The sequence below is a fragment of the Amblyomma maculatum genome, chromosome 11 (assembly GCF_055883805.1).
Source record: "Amblyomma maculatum isolate TAMU_Amacu chromosome 11, ASM5588380v1, whole genome shotgun sequence".
NCBI classification, from domain to species: Eukaryota; Metazoa; Arthropoda; class Arachnida; order Ixodida; family Ixodidae; genus Amblyomma; species Amblyomma maculatum.
In genome coordinates this window covers 150,278,121-150,293,664 of record NC_139354.1, presented here as the reverse complement: position 1 = coordinate 150,293,664, position 15,544 = coordinate 150,278,121, and the positions used below count along the sequence as shown (strand labels likewise).

The following is a 15,544-nucleotide window of genomic DNA, read 5'->3' as shown; positions in this document are numbered from 1 at the left end:
TGCCGGCAACTAGGTTTTCTTGGCGTTCATTCTTTAACTATTTTGTTTAGATAAATACTTTTTTCTAGGCTATTGGCATTCGCAGAATTGGTTTTTAACGCGTGTTTGCTAGTCGTTTCTTGTGTCTTCTTTTGGCAATTTGTATATTCTGAGAATTCGTAATAGATATAGTTCAGTCGATGAGCGCTTAAGATGTGCAATCAAAAGAAGGTAAAGTGTACTAAGTTGAGGCGCAGGTTAATCTCAAAGAAACGCGTTTTGACTCTGTAGGTGAAGCGGAAGGCAGCGACTTTTTGTGTCGGTGTTGCGTACTGAGTGCGCGTCTAGATAGATTTGATCAAGAAAGGGGCAGTTTAGTGTCTCGTGTGGATGATTTAGAAAAGGAAGTACGTTTGCTAAGGGCGGAAAATCAGAAACTGCTTGGACAGCTTCCTTAAAAAAAAAGGGGGCCGACTTTATCCTTGGAACCAACGAGGACGAACATTCCAATGCGGGCCACGTGGCTGGGGCCAGCACTGGCATGGAAGGCATAAGCAAATTAGGTCAGGCGGATCCGAACCGCCAGAGTTATTTAGAAGCATCTAAGAAGCCGGTAAAAAAGGAAGAAGTAAGGAAGAATGAAAATCCCAGAGATAAGGACACAGATAACCGAAAGCAGGAGCCAACAGTTGGGAGAGGGAGAGAGAAGGCCCAGGTGTTTATTGCCGGAGATTCTAACATGAAAAGGTCCAAGCGAGATATCTTGGAACGTGTAAAGGGTGATAAGAGAGTGTTGGTTGGAGTCTTCCCAGAGAAAACAATGAGGGCAGTACTGAAAGAGAGTAAAAATAGGCTGTTGAAGAATTCCGCAGAGCGCAGTATGGTAATAGTAGCCGCGGGGCTAAACGATGTCCTAAATGGTGACGCTGCAGGAGTGGTGGAAAGTTTAGCCAAGGGAGTTGACGAGATCAGGGAGATAGCACAGCAAACGCAGATAGTTGTATGCACAGTACCAGAGGTGCTAGGATTGAACGGAAAGCTGGAAAAGGACGTGATGACAGTTAATCAGGACATAAGAAAGTTAAGCCTGGAGAAGCGTTTCGAAGTGGTTGAGGTAAACAGGGAGGTACATAAAGCAGGTTTTGGTAGGGCTTTTCAGCGAGATGACATTCATTTTAACAGAAGGGTGGGAGCAGAGATCAGCTGGCGCCTGGCAGGCAGGGCTGTAGCTTTTTTAGGGGGTCCGCGAGGACTCCGTGCACAGTGGTAGTTAGAAGTGAAGCAGAAGAAAGTGTAAAATTGGGGGCTGAGCCCCCCAAAATGGCAAAGAGTAGGTCGAGAAAGAAAAGGCCAAAAAAGAAATTTAGCACTAGGATCAGCTACATAAACATGCAAGGAGGTAGACAAAGAGCGAAATGGCTACAGATAGAACAGCAGTTGAAGGATGACAAAATAGATGTGTACGCTCTTTGCGAGACTCATCTCAGGGATCTAGAAGATCCGCCGTTTATAGAAGGCTACGTCTGGGAAGGGTGCAAGAGAACGAGAACGGAAAAAAAGGGTGGAGGGGTAGGTATGTTGATACACCAGGGAACAAATTGGCAAAGAATTAAATCATCTTGTAAAGAACATATCTGGGTTTCAGGAATAATTGTCGGCATAAGGACATGGCTAGGGGTAGTTTATTTAGGAACAGGACATCAATGCAGGCAAGAAAACAAGGATCTTGTTGAATGTCTCAGTAACGATATAAGCCTATTTGGAAACTGGGCCAATATTATTCTACTGGGGGACATGAATGGCCACATCGATGATCTGGATGGATACACGGATTGTAACGGGAAGCTAATGCTAGATTTCTGTGAGCGACACGATCTGGTTATACTAAATAGAGAAACAAAATGTGAAGGCCAAATCACGTGTTAATTCCGCAACAGGCAGACGACCATTGATTATTGTCTAATGTCGCAGGAAATTTATAGCAAGGTAACAAAAATGGAAATAGACGAAGAAGGGGAGTGTAGTCTGGCAAGTGATCACAAACGTATTAGTCTGCAGATGGGGCCCTTGATGAAAAGAGAAATGGAACTTAGACAAAACGTAAACGCAAAATTAAACGACGATCAAATAGCGCAGATAGCAGCAGACATAGAGGAAGCAATAGAAAAAAAGCCCCATGAGAGACTCGAATTATGAACAAGTAGAACTACTCACAAGGAGGAAAATTCAGGAGGTTAAAGTAGCAAACCGCTGGAATGGAAAGAGGAAGCCACGGAGCTGGTGGAATAAGGAAATCAGGGAAGCTATTGAACAACGACGGGCTGCTTCAAGGGAACACCGAGTGGCAAAGAAAGCACTGGTATCTCAGGAGAAAATCGACCGAAAATCGGAATCATATCAACAAAAGAGACTTGAGGTACAGGCCCTCGTCCAAAGTAAAATAAAGCAGTCCACCGATCGCTGGATGGCTGACATACACGATGCCTCTAGAGGCGGAGCAAGAAAATTCTGGAACCATATAAGCTGGCTAGGGAAGAAGAATCAAAGAAAGCAGGATCGGATTCAAGATAACGAGGGGAATTGTTTAAAGGGAGAGAACGCACTGAACTACATTACATCAGTTATAGCCGAGTCATTTAAGAGCAACGATAGGGCAATCTCCGCAAATCAGGAAGCAACACAAGGTAGCAGAATACAAAGCAGCTTAGAACTGACCAATCTAAACTGGAAAAAGGCAGAAAAAAATATTCCTAAAAACACATCTACAGGAATAGGTGGAATTCCGATCAAGCTGAGTAATGAACTCGGTCCAAAAAGTAAGGAAACGTTGTTAAAAGCTCTGGAAACAGTCATAACGAATAAGCAAATTCCGGACAGCTGGCGGCAGAGTAAAATGAATTTGATTTATAAAGGGAAAGGAGACAGGATGCACATAAAATCCTACAGGCCGATTACCATAACATCTGTTATGTACAGGTTAGCCATGCAGGCGGTGAAATTAAAGGTGCAAGCATGGGTTGAAAGTAACAAGATACTCGGAGAACTTCAGAACGGCTTTAGAAATGGTAGGCGCTTAGATGATAGCCTGTTCGTGCTTACCCAATGCATCGAAATATCCAGAGTGGAAAACAGACCTTTGTATTTGGCCTTCCTGGACATAAACGGGGCGTACGACAACGTAAGCAGGGAACTTCTGTGGAACATATTAAAAGAAGAAGGTATCGGTTATGAGATAATAGAGTTCCTACAGGAAATATACCGGGATAACAAAGTAGAAATTACGTGGGAAGGGATTAAAAGTACGGAGGATGTCAAAGTATGCAAAGGATTAAGACAAGGCTGTCCTCTATCACCGGTGCTGTTCATGCTTTATATGATAAACCTGGAACGGAGGATACAAGACAGTAACCTAGGTTTTAACCTGTCATAGAGATTAGGTAGAAAGGCGGTAGAGCAGCGCCTCCCCGGTTTGATGTATGCAGACGATATTGTGCTGCTAGCTGAGAGTCTGGAAGAATTGCAAACTCTAGTTAAGTATTGCGGAGACGAAGGGGACGCTCTAGGCTTCAGTTTCAGCGCAGTTAGGTCGGGACTGATGATTTTCAACGGCTCAACTGATCAGGGTCTTAAAATTCAAGGCCTTGAAATACCTAGAGTAGCAGAATATAAATATCTGGGGGTATGGGTAAACGAAGGATTGGCATACATTGGAAAGCATGAGCAATCACTTAAGGCCAAAGGGCGAAGGAATGCCGGGATAATGAAGCATAAGGCATTGTGGGGATACAATAGGTATGAGGTTTTGAAGGGTATTTGGAAAGAAATTATGGTGCCCGGACTTACTTTCGGAAACGCGGTTTTGTGCCTAAAATCAGAGGTACAGTCGACATTAGAAATAAATCAGAGATCTGTTGCCGATTAGCGCTAGGTGCCCACGGCAAAACAACAAATGAGGCGGTACAGGGAGATATGGACTGGGCATCTTTCGAAGTGCGGGAAGCTCAGAGTAAAATATTATATGAGGAACGCCTGAGCAAATTGGACAGTAACAGATGGGCAGCTAAAGTATTTAAATACCTGTACCTAAAAAGCGTTGACTCACAATGGAGGAAAAGAATGAGGAAACTAACTAGTAAGTATGCTAGTAACAAGGACGGAGAAATAAAGGGCATTAAGCAACAGGTGAAAAACACAGAAGGTAAAAATTGGATAAATTCGATGGAAAAGAAACAGAGTGTGGAATTATACCGAAGGTGGAAAATGCAGATCAGGAAGGAAGATTTCTTTGATAACTCAAGAAGCAGTGCCCTGCGTTTTGAAGCTAGATCAGGGTGCCTTAGAACACGCAGCTACAAAAAGAAATTTAACAATGGAGATGACGCATGTGCTGTATGTGGAAACTCCAGTGAAACAATTGACCATATTATACTCGAATGTAATGGTATCCATCCGGAAGTTGGTGCAGGCGCAATCACTGTTCCTGAAGCTGTGGGGTTTAGAGATAACAGTGGCCGGGTGAATAAACCGGCGGTGGAAACTAGCAAAAAACGACTGGAAGATTGGTGGCTTAAAAGCAGAGAAGTGACATAATGTTAGTATTGTAGGAACAAAACTTAATAAATAGAATGATGGTTTAGTTAACCATTCTAAATCAATAATTAATAGATAGGGAGAAAACAAAAATGAGCATGATAGCTACTGCTACCACTCCGTTACAAAGGGGACGCTCCTATATTCCATCCATCCATCAAGCCCGGTCGCACGATCGTTTCACAGCCTGCGCTCTGCGCTTAACGGCGATTTACACAGGTAATTACGCTTCAAGAGAGATATTTACCAGAGAGCGCACATGCATCATTTTGAGTGTCCAAACACAGTGGCGTTAAAGCTGCGAGAACGATCGCATGCGGCAGAGACGCGATTTAAATGCCTGGATTGTTAGGAAATGCTACACGTCAGCCTGATTCATGCAGCTTTGAAGATGAATCGTGCTCACATTCTTTGGGAAGGCATCGGGCGTTGTTTTTAATTCAGTTTTGCACAGAACTGCTGCCTACAGCGAGCCACGCAATAGTCGTAATATCGCACGTCGCCGAAAACTCTAAAACCTAAAGCCAAGAGCCACTGGTTTGTTGCAGAACATTCAATTGCTAGGATAAGCATTTTTTAAAGAAAGATACTGATTGATTTACGTCTATGAAAGCTCGCCGTTTTTAAGGTTATAAAGGCCCGAATGACAGGAACAGCAAAAATACTTCATGCTGAAAACAATGTACTGAATCGACGAAAAAAAAACCATTTTATTGGAAGCAATTTCACAGGGCCAGAGTCACAACTAGCGCACTTTTTTGTTTGCTACAGCCACCTTTTCTTTGCTCTCTAGTCGGTGGTTCACGTCTCGAGAGAAAAAGTGCACCCTTGTCACAATGACAAAGTTCAGTATCTGGCAGGTGAATCATGACATGTGCTCAGTACAGCCCAAGCGAGAAATGTTGCAGTTTTCGAGCTCCTCTATCACCTTCCAGAAAATGTCGGTACAGGCACCAGCTTCATCTAATGTAGCAGACGCTACACCGTTAACTACCTTCATCACACTCAACATCTTAGTAGTTCGGTGCTGCATGCAATCTTCCTTGAAACTTCGATAAGTAGTCACATATGCATCGGAGTCAACAACGGGCTCTGGACTGCTGATGTCTTGCAAGCAGAGGAGGCATGACGTGTGCTTCTCAAACTTGTAAACGACATATCCACTTAAATAGATAATAGCATCGTCCACTTCCCCTTTGAAGTATGAGTGATCGTCGCCCTGCTGTTCAGGTGCCCTGGCAGGATGTGATGTTAACTCGGTTAGCTTTTCTTCAATGAAATCATGCAAGGAAGCATTTTTGGTTTGCTGCAGCTGTCTTGTCCTTTTCAGTGTGTCCTGTATGCTGACAAGCACATTCCCCAGAACACCTTGCTCACTGCCACGTAAAGCAGTCTTTATCGGAGTGTACAAACTCAGAAGGCGGAATATCTTGGTGAAGTTGACTACCGTAGGGTGAGATTCGTCCCCTCCAAATGAACGGACAAGTTCGAAGTGGCGCTGGAAAAGATATTTAGTTTGTTAGACTGCGAGCATATTTATCACTCATAACTCAACACTCATAAAACAGGGTCCTGGTTCAACTTTGCTGTTAGGATGTAATGGGCACCCTGATCCAGAAGATACTCGATGATATCAAGTGTTGACAGCAAAGTCACACGCAGAGATTCTGTTGTGAGTTGAGATGCAAATAGCTTTAGGCCTTTCTCCATGGAGTTATTTTCCGCTGCATTCAACATTTCCAGGAAGCTTTTGATGACCTGACTGAATGGGGTAAAATATCAGCCTCTGACGTCAGTCAACATGCATGGAAGGATAGGGACAAAGGGAAGAAGGCATTCTGGCTTGCCTGAATTTCTTTTGAGCGACGTTTGATGCCTCTTTCTGGCAGCTTGATGTTCAAGGCGTCAAAGAGATCATTGAGCATCTTCGTGAAGGCTTCCGTTCCCTCAGAACCACTCATGCCTTCGGCACCTGCTTCTCTGTATATACAGATGCCAACAGCTGTTCCACGGCTGAATAGCTGCAAAAAAAGTGCATTGATACATTAGGTAAAAAAATAACAAAAAAAAGATTATGCACTGACTTCAAAGAGTACCACCTGTGTAGTAGCCGGACGCTCATCTTCTGCAAGTTGTCAGGGGCAACATGGGCTCTAGTGAGTTTTGGCACGACTCTTGTGTGTTTGCTCTTTTCGGATTCGTACAAAGCAGCATAGTGTCTGAAGTTGATCTGATGATCACCAGCCTGAAAGCATCAAAATTGTTTTTGCACTCCACTGTAACTAAATTAACATATTTTCTCTTACCATTCCATATGTGTGCTTTTTCAAATGGTTTCTGATGCACGTGACAATGTGTGGCACATCACAGATGAAGACGATCTTCTGTGAAGGCTCCCACGGGTGCTCGATGAAGTTGCACGGAGACATCATGGTTGCCTGATATTGCCCCACGACCCCGTCCTGGCGAGCGACCACAGGAAATCAACGACTTCCTGCGCAGCGGAGAGCACTCGTCGCCAAGGCGTCTGTCACGCTCCCCATCACCGTACAATGCCCGATTTGCGTCGCCGGGCCGCGGTTACGTTCAAGGACGGTCTCCTAGCCCCCGTAGGGGAAACTAAAGGCAGCAACCTTTGGAGGTGAGGTTGCTCAACGGCGAAAAGACGAAGATCCTCCGCCGCCGACGACCACTAACGACGACGCAACCATTTCATCGCCGCTCCACACGACGACATCGACGACATCGACGACAACACGACCAGAGTGCAAGCAGACACCGCCGCCCAGCGAAGTGACAACGGTATGCCCCGGCCATGACCTGAAGAAACAACGGAGCCGAGATCGGACACTAAGGCCCACGTGCAATGCGAGGATGCGAACAAGTGACCTTGAAGTTGATATCGACGGTCGCAGAGTCACTGCCCTTGTAGACACCGGAGCTGACTATTCAGTCATTAGTGGACCGTTAGCCTCTCAGCTCAGAAAAGTCACCACCGCTTGGGATGGCCCGCTGATTCGCACCGCAGGTGGCAACCTGATTACTCCATCGGGACGATGTACTGCAAGAATAACCGTAAATGGGCGTACTTACCCCACCAGCTTTGTGGTCTTGCAGCAGTGCTCCCGCGACGTGATTTTAGGCATGGACTTCCTAAATGAACATAGGGCTATCATCGTTAAAACAGAAGCTTGGGCATGTTGGTAATCCATTGTGTAGAACAGCGCGAAAAAAAACGACAGGGACGAAGGAAGACAAGACAGCGCTCGTCTTGTCGTCTTCCTTCGTCCCCGTCGTTTTTTTCGCGCTGTTCTACACAATGGCTATCATCGACCCCCGATCCAAGCTCATCAAACTCTCTGCAGACAAAGCTATACCTGCTACGACGACTTCGACGCAACACATCGCTCTAAACGTCCTCGACAGAGAAATGACCGTGCCGCCCTGATCAAGCGTCGCCGTCAGCGTAGGTAGCACAGACATCGAAACCGCTGAAGCAGGAAATATCCAATTGCTCTTGGAACGAGGTATCGGCATCGCAAGAGGCATCGCGAAATTCCGGAGAGGACAAGCTCAGGTGCTGGTAACAAACTTCACTGAAGAATACCGGCATCTCAACAAGGGCACGACCATCGCTTTTCTCGACGCATTAGCGGACCTCAAAGACGTATTCGCCCTCCACAACCAAACGCTGGAAGACGCACCGGACCTATTCCGTCAGCCCACATTTGACATCAACCCGGCATTGACCCACAACAGGAAAGGCCAGATTCTCAGTCTGCTTCGAAGCTACGGGGAGTGCTTCTCATCGTCATCGAAGGTACGACAAACTCCACTGGCCAAGCACCGCATAATAACGGACGAACACGCCCGACCTCTGCGCCAAAGCCCTTATCGTGTATCGCCGCGAGAACGCCAGGCCATTCGCGATCAAGTTGACGAAATGCTGCGTGATGACGTAATCCAGCCATCGAACAGCCCCTGGGCGGCACCATTCGTTTTGGTCAAGAAGAAAGATAGCACACTTCGCTTCTGCGTTGATTACCGCCGCTTGAATAGCATAACGAAGAAGAATGTCTACCCGCTTCCCCGCATCGACGACACTCTCGACCGGCTCTGCAATGCAAGGTACTTCTCATCAATGGACCTGAAGAGCGGATATTGGCAAATTGAGGTCGACGAAAGAGATCGCGAGAAGACCGCACCGGATGGCCTTTATAAGTTTAAGGTGATGCCATTTGGCCTCTTCTCCGCACCAGCCACGTTTCAACGAGTAATGGACACAGTCCTGGCAGGCTTGAAGTGGCAAACTTGTTTGGTCTATTTGGACGACGTTGTTGTCTTCTCGTCAAACTTTGAAGACCACCTAAAACGTCTACAGACAGTGCTGGAAGCCATGAAGACATCGGGACTAACGCTAAAAGCAGAGAAGTGTCACTTCGCCTACGAAGAACTCCAGTTCCTAGGTCACATCGTTAGCAAGGACGGTATTCGCCCAGACCCGGAGAAAACAGCTGCAATCACACAATTCCCACCGCCTGCCAACAAGAAAGCTGTGCGCCGATTCCTTGGGCTGTGCGCTTATTATCGACGATTTGTCAGAAACTTTTCGCGGATTGCCGAACCGTTGACGCAGCTTACAAAGGCTGACGTACCTTTTAAATGGGAAGCGCCGCAAGGAGAAGCCTTCGACGAACTTAAGCGCCGCCTGCAATGCCCTCCTGTACTTGGCCACTTTGATGAAAACGCCGAGACCGAAATTCACACCGATGCGAGCAGTGTGGGCCTAGGAGCCATTCTCATCCAGAAGAGTGCCGGACAGGAGAAAGTAATTGCCTACGCTAGCAGGTACCTCACAAAAGCCGAAGTCAATTACTCGACGACCGAGAAGGAGTGCCTTGCAATCATCTGGGCCACTTCTAAATTTCGTCCATACCTATACGGCCGACCATTCAAGGTGGTAAGCGACCATCACGCGCTCTGCTGGCTGGCTAATTTGAAAGATCCTTCCGGCCGCCTTGCCAGATGGAGCCTACGACTTCAAGAATTTGACATGACTGTAGTCTATAAGCCGGGCCGGAAGCATTCCGACGCAGACTGCTTATCCCGCGCTCCCGTCGATGCTCTCCCGAAGGACGATGACGACGATGCCTTTTTGGGACCGGTAAGGGCCAGCAGTTTCGCAGAACAACAGCGATCAGACCCTGAGCTGAAAGCGCTAGCCGATTACTTGGAAGGAAAGACCGCTTCCCCTCCTGGTGTGTTCAGGCGACATTTATCATCCTTCACGTTAAACAATGGCCTCCTCGTGAAGAACTTCGCACCCAACAAGACCGCGCAGCTTCGCGTAGTGCGTAACTCTTCGGCAAGAAATTCTTCAGGTGTTGCACGATGAGCCCACAGCAGGCCACCTCGGATTTGCGCGCACGTTGCGTCGAATCCAGGAGAAGTATTACTGGCCGCGACTGCCTGCCGAAGTTGCCCACTACGTGAAGACGTGTCGTGAGTGCCAACGACGCAAGACGCCGCCGATCAGACCAGATTCCGCCCCCAATCCTGCCCTTTCAACAAATTGGGATGGATCTCTTCGGCCCCTTTCCATCTTCGTCTATGGGTAACAAGTGGATCATCGTGGCCACTGACTACCTTATCCGTTACGCCGAAGCAAGAGCACTACCAAATGGTACCGCGGCAGAAGTCGCCAAATTTTTTGTCGAACAAATTCTCTTGCGACACGGCGCCCCAAAAGTGCTCATCATGGACAGGGGAACGGCGTTTACGGCAGAGTTGACGCAAGCCATCCTGGAATACAGTCACACAAGCCATCGACGAACAACGGCGTACCATCCCCAGACCAATGGCCTTACGGAGCGCCTGAACAAAACGATCGCGGACATGATCGCTTTGTACGTCGACGCTGAACACAAGACCTGGGACGCCATCTTGCCGTACGTGAGCTTTGCGTATAACACGGCAGTCCAGGAGACGACCAGAGCGACCCCGTTTAAGCTTGTGTACGGCAAGGAGCCCACGACGATGCTCGACGCAATGCTGCCGTATGCTGCCGCACGTAACCAGCGAAGACAACCTTGACGTCGCCGCCTACCTGCAGCGTGCAGAGGAAGCCCGACGACTCGCACGGCTGCGCATTAAAGACCAACAGCGCACCGACAACCGACGATACAATTTACGACGACGCCACGCAGAGTACAATCCAGGAGACCAAGTGTGGGTTTGGGCACCAATTCGCCGTCGCGGATTAAGTGAAAAGTTGTTGCGTCGATACTTTGGGCCATGCAAAATCCTTCGCCGCGTCGGACCACTGGACTATGAAGTCATTCCCGACGGAACGTCAGCATCACAACGGCGACGCGCACGCCCAGAAATTGCACATGTTGTACGACTGAAGCCATATTACGCGCGTTAACGATGTGGTGTTTAAACTTTGCAGTGTTTATGTTTAAGTTTCTTTGTTTTGGAACATCAAGGCGATGTTTTTTTAAGGGGAGAGTAATGCCGCGAAACCTTCAAAACAGTATTTGTTGGTTTTTAAGAGCCGCCGGCATACAGGCTTATCACTCTGATTCTGGACCGCGTATCAGTTCTGCAATCTTTGTTTGTTAATGCTCGATGTCGCGAGTCGCACCTTTATCAGTTTTGTTGTAGCGCAAGATGCACCGAGATCTGTCTCGAAGGTTCCAGCCCGTGCTGGTAGCTGTTTGCGGCGTTATCTAGATTGTTCTGTGCAGCCTTTAAATTGAGCATTGCCGAGTGTGACGAGCTTTCTTTGTTCGACGATCGACGAGCACGTTTGTTTCTATCGCAGCCGCCGAGTTGCTTAGTTCTTTTGCGGGCGCAAGTCAGCCCAAATAAAGAGTTTCTTTAGTGCAATCATCGACCCTTCATTTGTGTCGTCGACCTCGTCACCACTACGTGACAATATTTCTAGATTCGTCCACATTGATCGGTTATTACCAGCTCCGTCACTTACAACTGCAAGCACTGAAGCACTATGCTTGTGCAGCTGCAGCACAGCGCTTAACAGAAGCTGCGCGAGGATCCGTCCAGGTGCTGCACATTTTGTGGCAAAGGATGCTATGGGCTGAACCCAGCCCTCAAAAAGCGGGACAAACATGAAAACAAGCGCGTGATCAGTGAGCTTGTCAGTGTGCATGTCACATCGCCATAATCAACAAAACCATCCATCTTGTAAGATGTCTTGCTGAAAGCAACAGATTGCTTAAGCTTGACCTCATCAAGCAGTAGTACACCACACCTTCTAAGCTGGCTCTTCTCATGAAAATGCTCCTGGATACTCTTCAGTGAAACCTCATTTAAGCTGTACCTGGAGGAGATTCCGCCGATAATCTGACGGAGGCGCGCTCTTGTAGGAAGTGGCAAGAGCTGCATATCAGATAATAGTTTGTAAGCCTTCGGGCTTGAAATCTGCCGCAGAAGACATGTCATCAACCACTGTTCTGGGTAGCGCCTCCCATTTTCTGATTTTGCTTTTGCTGCTTCAAAAGCAGTCTTGAAAGCGAGCTGCTGTTTAGCGGCAAGAATGTCATGTGCAATGTTCCATGCTGTCTTCTGTCATATTCTTAAGTTGTTTCTTCATGGCGGTTACTTCTTTATCTTTTCTCTCCGCATTGTTGCTCGTATTGCCCGTCGACACAGAGACTTCACTTTGATGTTCTTCGATTTCAACGTGTTGATCTTCCTGCGGCGCCGGGAAAAAAGTTAAAAAACTTGAAAGTAGCCTAAATGCAGTAGGAAAGACAAATTAACGACAGGTTATTCACTCTGAAATCCACACTATAATTTTGAAACAGTAATTTCGTTTACCTTTCTCACAAACTTATCATTGCTTTGATACAACTAATATGCATATAAATGCTCCTTCTTTTTGGTGGGGTGAGGAAGAAGGTGGGGTATTTTGTAGCTGCAGAGTGTGAGCTTCGTAATATTGACTGTCGGATAGCATTTTGTCATAAATCTAAAGTGATTAATACAGCTCATTTCAAGTTGCACATTGGATGTTGAACGTCAAGCGTTTTTTGTGGAAGCATCTTGCATGAAACTGTTAGTCAAAGAGTGGTAAGCAGTACTGAATTTATGATGGACAGAGCATGAATGAAGGATTTTGTTTACCACTCTTGCCAGGAAGCAGAGATCATGGTCGATCATCAGCTGTCGGGGAGCGCCATGACGCAGTATGATGTCATTCAGCAGGAAGTCGGTGTTGTCTGTTGCGCCCACCTTGTTGCTATGGCTCGGGTGATGGCGTAGCGCGTTGTATATTCTGCCGCAGCAGCAATCGATTTGTTTCCTGGTGCAGAAACTCAGAAATTTAGAAAATGCAGTTGTCAACTCTACACTCAGAAGGAGGGGAATCAACTAGATAATGGACAAACAAACAATCTGCATCATGATGATGTTGACCTGATTTATAAATTATTGAGAAGGTGTACTCCTGGAGTCGTAACGCCTAGCGTCACAGATGGCCAGTTGGGTCTTCAAGAGAAGAAAGCCGGCAAAGTGCATGGTGGTCTGTAAGAATGGTAAAATGTTGGCCAAATAAGTATGAAATTTGGCAACAGCCCACACGAGAGGAAGGCATTACACTCTTTAATTGAATCATTTGGCTTTGGATTGGGTGGGAGATGACTTGCATAAGTGATAACTCGATAGTGGCCACTCTGTCGCTCAGCAAGGATTGCTTCAATGCCATGGCCACTTGCGTCAGTGCAAAGTTTTGTCAGAGCGGATGAGCAGAAATAGACTAAGACTGGTAGCATGGTGAGTGCGGCATTAAGTGCTGAGGAAGCGTTCGCCTGGTCCAGGCCCCAGCATAAGGGAACGTTCTTCTACAGGCTGGTGAAAGGATGGGCCATGACTGCAAAGTTTGGCACAAGCCGACGAAAATGGGAGCACAAACTGATGAAACTTTGGACTTCAAGCACAGAACTAGAGCTTAGAATGAACTGACTGTCTGGACTTTGTCTGGCTTTTTCTGGATGCCGTCAGCATTAAACAGGTGACCAAGAATCTTAATTTCACTGTGACCGGAGCTGCATTTCTTGGCATTGAGCTGAAGGCCAACTCGACTGAAAATTGCGAGAATTGTAGAAAGACAATCTAGGTGGCTTTCAAAAGTGGACGAAAAAACAATAGAAACGTCTAAATACTAAAACAGACAACTTATCCACTTAAAACCCTAGAGCAGTGAGTTCATCTGTTCGAATGTCGTAGGATCATTACAAAGGACGAACGGCATTACCTTGAACTGGTAGAGGCCATCAGATGTGATTAACACTGTTTTCCCCTGGTCACGTTTGTCAACAATAATCTGCCAGTAGCCCGAGCATAGATTATTTGATAAAAGTACTTGGCTCTGTGTAAGCAGTAGAAGGCATCATCTATTCGAGGGAGATGATAGCCATCTTTCTTGGTTATCTTGTTGAGGCAGCGGTAGTCAACATAAAAACGCCTGTATGTTGTCTTTCTTTTTGACGAGCACCACAGGAGATGCTACTTGAAGGGCTACTCGAACGCTCGATGTCGTTGGCAAGCAGCTTATCGACCTAGCTTTGAATTACCTGATGTTTTGAATGGGACACACAATATGGGCACTGGTGGTATGCGGTGAGTAACAGCTTTTGTCTGACCCACCGCACGGCAACCAATGTTGAAAATGTCGCTGTCAGCAAGCAGAAGCTTCTGCAGATCATGTGCGAGACTGTGCAGTAGATCTTGCGCAGTCATCCTGGGGATAATACCAGAGCTGGGCTGGGCAGGGGCACTAGGAACTCCAGAGTTAGACTCGTGCTTGAGAACAGAGACTGTGCATTCGTCGCTCAGTGAGGACAGGTCAGAAAGTGCAGTGCCTTTGGGGAGAACCTGTGGCGATAAGTTGAAGTTGAGGACAGGCAGAGTGGCTTGATGGATGAGATGGGAAAGTGCAGCATTACGTTGCAGAGCGAAATCGGTGACAGGGCAGGCAAGATAGTCAGGAAGGGCTAGATTGGGCACTAAAGGAACACAGACGGCAGCTTCCTGTGGCAGACGATAGAATGTGGTGGAGCGAACTTGGCATGATAGGTCCTCAGAGCTGATAGGCAAGTCGAGGCGCTGAAGACCAGCAGAACAGTCAATGAGGGTCGAATGAGCAGATAAGAAGTCGAGCCCGAGAATTATGTTTTGAGGACAGCTGTGCAGAACAGGAAAAAGAACAGAAGTATGGTGATCGGCATCACTTACACGAGCAATATATATGCCGGCCACAGCAGCAAAACTACCGTTGGCTACGCGGACGGTGCATGTCATGGCTGGGGTCATAACTTTCTTTAGGTGACGGCGAAGAGAGGAGCTCATAACAGATACCTGGGCACAAGTGAGAATAAAGGCAGGAACTGAAACACCATCCACAAAAATAATAATCAAGTTACTTGGTAAAGCAGAGGTCGGTAGAGGATTTTCAGTCCGGGCCAAGAATGCAGTGTCACTTACGGGAGCTGCATTTCCCAGTTTCCTGTGAAGTGGCCGGAAGGCCACAAGCTGCGGCGAGGAACAGGAGGGTGGGAGCGACGGGGTTGCGGGGAAAGCGTCTTCGGGTCGGTGTGGGAGGAACTTGGTCGGGTGCTTGAGACGGAAAATGCGATGCATAATGGCATGGTGGGTAAAAGTCATACCGATTGCTGAACAAGGGGGGTACTGAGTGCCAACGGCTTGCGGTATGGCAGTGGCCGGAGGAGATGTCCCACAAAATGACATAAAAAGCAAATGGCTGCATGGAGACCCTTATCGGGGGTAGAAACCATTCCGGGGAGTGGTAGTAGCAATAACAGGATGTTCCGGAATAGTGCAGTGTTTGTTCATGATGTGGCCTGTGGAGATTTCTATGTTAGCAATCTCTTGGCGGACGACTTCTTTGATCAAGGAAACTGCAGCAGTGTAGATAGAAGGTAAGGGGGGA

At 47.2% G+C, this 15,544-nt stretch overlaps 1 pseudogene; it reads right to left on the bottom strand.

Moving 5' to 3' along the window:
* Window positions 1–5,314: 5,314 nt before the first annotated feature.
* On the bottom strand, window positions 5,315–15,234 carry LOC146175177 (uncharacterized; annotated as a pseudogene).
* Window positions 15,235–15,544: the final 310 nt, after the last annotated feature.